Raw genomic sequence first — 6,903 nt, 5'->3', positions numbered from 1 at the left:
TTAGGCCTTAGTATTCCCTGAGGAACATAAGCCGCCGACGAAAGCCTTCCATCCATTCCGGTCTTGTGCCCTACGGTCGAGTTGTTGCCATGACAGCCCCTCAGCCCTCATCTCCTGTTCTGTGCTTCTTCTCCATGTTGTTCTTGGTGTCCCTCTGTTTCTTTTTCCCTGTGGGTTCCATGTTAGTGCCTGTTTGGTTATTGATTTATTGGGGTTTCTGAGTGTGTGGCCTATCCAGCTCCACTTCCTTCTCCTGATTTGCAATTCCGCTGGTTCTTGTTTGGTGAGTTCCCACAGGTTGGCATTGGTGATGGTGTTTGGCCAGTAGACTCCTAGGACCCGACGGAGGCAACGGTTTACAAATGTCTGAAGTTTAGTGAGTATGCTATTGGTGGTTTTCCATGTTTCTGATCCGTACAGCAGGATGGATTTGACATTTGAGGTAAATATTTTCAGTTTGGTTTTGAGAGAAATGTGTTTTGCTCTCCATATTTTGTTTAGCATTTTGAATGATGTTCTTGCTTTCTCTATTCTGGATTTGGCATCTTCATCTGCCCCTCCATCTACACTGATTATGCTCCCAAGTATGTAAAACTGACTACCTCTTCTAATTGATTATGGTCCATTGTTATTGGTGTATTGTTCTTGTTATTGATACGCATAAACCTTTGTTTTTTGTGAATTGATCTTAAGCCCAAGAAATGCAGCAGCTCTTTGTAGTTATTGTGATTTGTCCTGCATCTGTTGGTGAGTGTGAGCCAGGAGAGCTAGATCGTCTAGGTCCTCCAGTTGTTCGGTAAGGCTCCACTGAATGCCGGTTTTGCTGTTTTTGGTTGTTTGGTTGATGGTCCAGTCAATACAGAGGAGGAAAAGGAAAGGCGAGAGCAGACATACTTTCCGCACCTCAGTCAGGACCTCGAAGGCCTCCGATGGCCATCCGTCATGTAGGACACCACATCGCATTCCTTGGTAGGTGCTCTTGATGATGTTGATGAGTTTAGGTGGGATGCCATGGTGTGCCATCAGCTTCCACAGTGTCTCACGGTCGACACTGTCAAACACCTTTTTAAAGTCTATGAAATTAATATATACCGGTGATTTCCATTCCATGGATTGTTCTATTATAATCCTGAGGGAGGCAATTTGGTCAGCACAAGATTTTCCAATTCTGAAACCAGCCTGGTTTTCCCTCAGTTGTGCAACGACCAATTTCCGCATCCTTTCTAGTACTATGTGGTTGAGCACCTTCCCTTGCGTTGAGAGGAGCATAATTCCCCTGTAGTTTTTACACTCCTTGAGGTCTCCTTTCTTGGGAATCTTTATGATGTTGCCATCTCTCCAGTCTGATGGGACCTTTTCTTTCTCCCAGATAGCTTGCACGAGATGGAAAAGCATACTGGAGGATGTTTCGATATCTGCTTTGAGAGCTTCTGCTGGTAGCTCATCTGGCCCTTCTGCCTTTCTTGCTCTCAGGGCTTTGATGGCCTTCCTGATTTCCAGTTTGGTAGGGGGGTTGCTGTTTATTTCAAGCATGATTGGAGCTGGTGGGATATCTGCAGTCAGTTGAGGGGGCTCTCTGTTGAGTAGGTCTTGAAAGTGATCAGTCCATCTCTGGAGTTGATCTTCCTTGGTTGTGAGGAGTGTACCATTGGTGTCTTTAATATGCATTTGGGCTTGTTTAAATTTGCAGGTGAGCATCTTTGTGGTTTGATAGAGTTCTTTCAGACTATTCTTTCCTGCTGTTTCCTCTGCCTGCTGTGCTAAATCTTCGATGTACTTCTTTTTGTCCCTTCTGACACTCTTCTTCACATCCTTGTTTACTACTTCATATTCTCTCTGTGCTGCTGCCTTTTCTGCTCTCGTTCTGCATCAATTACTACCTCCTTTTTTTCCCTTCTCTCACTAACTTTCCTGTGGGTTTCTGTGGATAGCCAAGGTTTGTTTGTGGACTTTTTTCTCCCTACCACTCCTGCACAGGTCTCCTTCCATGTGGTCTTCAAACCTTCCCAAATCCCTTCTACAGTTCCTGGTGCTTGTGTTGTCTGGTCCTGTAGTGCTTGAAACCGGTTGTGTAATGTGACTTGGTATAGTTCCAAGGTGCCTACATCTTGGAATTGTTGTATGTTGAATTTGATCCTCCCTTCTCTTTGTTTAATGCATTTCAATGTCAACTGGAACCTTGCTGTGACTAGGTGGTGGTCAGATGCAGCGTCAGCTCCTCTTCTCGCTCTGACATCAAGCAGTGAGTGCCTGCATTTCCGGTTAATGCAGATATGATCAATCTGGTTTTCAGTTGTGTGGTTGGCAGAAACCCATGTTGCTTTGTGGATGTCCTTGTGTGGGAAAATGGAACCTCCAATAACCAAGCTGTTGTCTGCACATGCTGTAGCAAACCTTTCACCGTTTATATTCATTGTTCCAAGTCCTTGCGTTCCCATTATCAGCTCATAGCCATTGTTATTTCCTCCTATTTTCACATTCATGTCCCCCATTAAGACCATGATGTCCTTTCCTTTCTTTTTCTGAAGAATGTGGTATAGAAGATTGTGAAAGTTGTCCTTCGTTTCATCCTCTGCTTCGTTGGTAGGGGCATAGCATTGTACTACTTGGAGGTTAATTTTCTTATGCGTGGTATGGAATTTTGCAGTAATGATCCTTGAGTTGATGGGTTCCCAACTGATGAGGGCCCTCTGAGCTTCTTTGGATAGCATGAACCCTACACCATCTGTATGTGGTGCAGTCTAATGGGTGCCCTGAATATAGTATGAACTCACCACTTGCCAGTTTAACCTACCCCAACTGGAGCCATCTGGTTTCGCACAGACCCATGAGAGATATTCTGTAACTCCTCATCTCTTCTGCTATAACTGCTGTCTTTCCTCCTGCATACATGGTCCTGACATTCCATGTTGCGATGTTAGTGGAGTGTCTAGGGGTCAGAAGAATCAGACGCACCGTCTCCTTACGATTTTCCGAGCGCATCGTCATTTTTTCTTTGGTTTGTGTAAGCGAAGAGACTTCCTTTCCAAGACTTTTGGATTTTTTGGTTTTCGTCAATGTTTCTGTAGCAAGGAGTTTTTATGGGTTGGTGTTGCTAGCCCCATGCCTAACCTTCCACCATTTCTGGTTTCAAGAAGTTTAGAGTTGACTTGTTAGTCCCCTCGCCTGGTCTATTGTCTTCCAGGTAATGGGTTACAGTCTCATACCACGTGAGACCAGACAGACATAGGGTCGTGTACAAGCTGTCTCGGCACGTCAAGCCCAGTCAACTCCTGCTACTGTATAGTGAGAGCCGCACCAGCTACAAGCAATGAAACTGTTGCAAGCCCACCCTACCAGCAGCGTGAGACAGAACAGAACATGACTAAACAAAACATGATCCAGGCCACGGATCATTAAAGTTATCAAAAGTGCTGATTTTAACACAAACAAAACATTCTTAAGCTCAATAGATGTCTTTTTTTGTTGTAAGTAGTGATGCATGATCATATCGGCTGCCGTTAATTATCGACCGAAAATGGCAATTATGACATCACATAGATCACCGTGATTGCCGTTAGTCTCTATGTTGGCTTGTCTTGAGGCTTGGTACCTCAAACCCCTCTACCCCTTACGATATGGCCGCATGTCATGATACTGCGCGCATGGCCTGTTGTTTACAGAGAAAAGCAACATGGCAGTCACTGGTGTGGGGTTTTATTTACAGATTTTTTAACTGTCAGAAAAAGAAATATTGCACAACTTCTCCACAAATTCCACCAAGAGACAAAAAGACAAGCGTCAATACTAAATATCTGATGAGGCACTTTAAAATTCACCATTGTAAATATTTATGGAAGCAGTACATGGAGGTAGGGAGTGCTGTGGAGAAGCAGTACCTTTTGTTGTATGGTAGCTGCACTCTACTTTTGTAGAGTATCCAGCGGTAGTGGCACTCACCCACTTCCTAAATCTCTCACCTATTGACTCAAATTGCCACACACTTGCTATAGCTAACATGCTAAACCACGTGGTGAGGTGGTGTTAACACAACCCAACTGGGCAAAAGAGTGTGGATTTCACGACGAGTTGAGTTTATACCAAAATGGATACATGGATGATACAGCAGAGGATTGGGAGAATGTCATGTGGTCAGATGAAAGCAAAATAGAACTTTTTGGTATAAACTCAACTCGTCGTGTTTGGAGGAAGAAGACTACTGAGTTGTAGAGATGCGCGGATAGGCAATTATATCATCCGCATCACCAATGTTGTCATCCACCCGCCGTCCACCCGAACCAACATTTTATCAGGACCGTACCCGCCCGCCATCCGCCCGCTGAAATTCATCAGAGGTTGTCCGCCTTTACCACTCACAGAGCTATTTAAACTTGTTTCACAGAGTAATGATGATAATTGGAGCCGCTAACGTTCCCGCGACTATCCAATAGCGTTCATCCTGATTACAAGAATATGGGTGTGCTGTGAAGCCATTGCCTTAGACACCTTCAACAACATGTACAAACCGATTGTTGGGCCGGTAACATGATGTGTGCAGCTTCCGCAATTACACGTTCAAGATTGAAAGGCATACTGGGTGATACAGAGTACACTGATGGTTGTGATATAAACAACTTTAACACTTACTAATATGCGCCATGCTGTGAAGCCACACCCAACAACATTTCGGGAGAACATCCTCACATTAACACAACAAATACCCATAATCCTTTGTATCCGTGACAATTCCTGAATATATTCTACACCCCCGCGCCCCCAACTCCGCCCACCTTACCGACGCACGAGGTGGCGGGGTTTGCTGCTAGTGGGGTGTATAAAATAGTCAGGAATTATCATGAATACAAAGGATTATGGGTATTTGTTCACCCAGTATGCCTTGCAGTCGTGTGCGTGTGTCTGCAGAAGCCACACACAACATGATGCTGGATTGACAAGCAGATCGTACATGTTGTAGTAGGCGACAAAGCCAATGGCTTCATAGCACGCTCTAATACTTATTATCCGTGTGACTACCGACAGTCATTCAGGAGAATAAAATCAATAGCGTCTCCTATTGTCTTCTTCGCTTTATGACACGGGTCTTAAAGGGCACTTTGATTGGCAAAGGATACCGATCACAGAACCATGCATATCAAATATTTCCGGATGGTTCAACCGCCACCCACCCGAATCTAATTAAAATCTATTTTTTCGTCATGTCACCCGCCCGACCGGATGACACCGCAAACCGTGCATCTCTACTGAGTTGCATCCCAAGAACACCACACCTACTGTGAAGCATGGGGGTGGAAATATCATGCCTTGGGGCTGTTTTTCTGCTGAGGGGACAGGACGATTGATCCATGTTAAGGAAAAAATGAATGGGGCCATGTATCGTGAGATTTTGAGCCAAAACCACCTTTTATCATTGAGAGCTTTGAATGGTTGACCAAATACTTATTTTCCACCATAATTTACAAATACATTCTTTAAAATTTCTACAATGTGAATTCCTGGATTTTATTTTCACATTCTGTCTCTCACAGTTGAAGTGTACCTATGATGAAAATTACAGACTTCTGTCATCATTTTAAGTGGGAGAACTTGCACAATCGGTGGCTGACTAAATACTTTTTTGCCCCACTGTATATGTATACATTCGTGTATATGTATAGAGTATATATATGTATATATAAGCATATATATACAGGTGTATATATATATATATGAATGTGTATATATATATATACGTGTGTGTGTGTGTGTGTGTGTGTGTGTGTGTGTGTGTATATATATATATATATATATATATATATATTACACACACACGTGTGTGTTTATGTTTATATATATATATATATATGTATGTGTATCTATATGTATGTATGTATATATGCATATATATATATATATATATGTGTATATATATATATATATATATGTGTATGTATATGTTTATATATCTATGTATATGTGTTTGTATATATATATATATATATATAGATATATATATACTATATATCTATATATATATATATATATATATATACGTGTGTATATATACTACATACAATATATAGTATTGTGTATGTGTGTATATATACATGTATGTATATGTGTGTATGTTTATAAATATATATATAATATATATGTATATGTCTTGATTGGATTATCCAGAGAATAGTGCTCGATACCGTGGTAGAGCGCAATATGTAGATATATATATATATATATATATATATATATTCTGTGTATATATTCTGTCTCTGATCTCCAGGAAGTTATATGTGTATATATATATATATATATGTATATATATATATATGTATGTATATTTGGATTATATATGGATTTTTTTTAAACCCAAAAATATAACAAGAACACCATTGTCATGTCTTCTCACTCGCCTACACAAAAGCAGTCCAAGAGAAGCAACAAACTATTTTCAGTCATTTTGTTATGACAGAATATAAAAACAATGAAAGCTACCGTTCGCCATCCAAATCTCTATGATTAGGTATGAAAACACAAGGCCAATGCGCATGCACGATTTATGTATAGTTACTTCATTACGTGCATAAAAGGGCAGGATATAATGCTTACAACACTTTGGAAAGTTAGCACCATCTTGGGTATCTGCTTAAAAACACTCCCTTTTAGTCGGGACACACGCAAATCCTCAATTGTGGCTCCCGGGGACTCTCTACATCAAAAACCGAGCAACATCACTGGAAAAGCACTGCAAAGAAACAATAGTAAAAATAGGAGGAGAAAAGCCAAATGTCTGGTTTGGGAAAATTTGGGCTTCAAACAAGTGAGTAAGAAAAGTCTATCAACACGGACAAATGAGCAAGTGTGCCAAATATGTTGGAAAGTAAAGACAACAAAACTAACCACTGACTCAGTTTTTCCAACTATCAAAAA

General features: G+C 41.2%; 1 pseudogene; it reads right to left on the bottom strand.

Annotated features, from left to right (window-relative positions):
• LOC133553693 (uncharacterized) lies at positions 1 to 2,982 on the bottom strand (annotated as a pseudogene).
• Between the last annotated feature and the right edge of the window lie 3,921 nt (positions 2,983 to 6,903).

Source organism: Nerophis ophidion, linkage group LG05, assembly GCF_033978795.1.
Source record: "Nerophis ophidion isolate RoL-2023_Sa linkage group LG05, RoL_Noph_v1.0, whole genome shotgun sequence".
Taxonomy (NCBI): domain Eukaryota; kingdom Metazoa; phylum Chordata; class Actinopteri; order Syngnathiformes; family Syngnathidae; genus Nerophis; species Nerophis ophidion.
The sequence above is the reverse complement of the archived record's forward strand: the minus strand, read 5'-3'. Positions and strand labels throughout refer to the sequence as shown.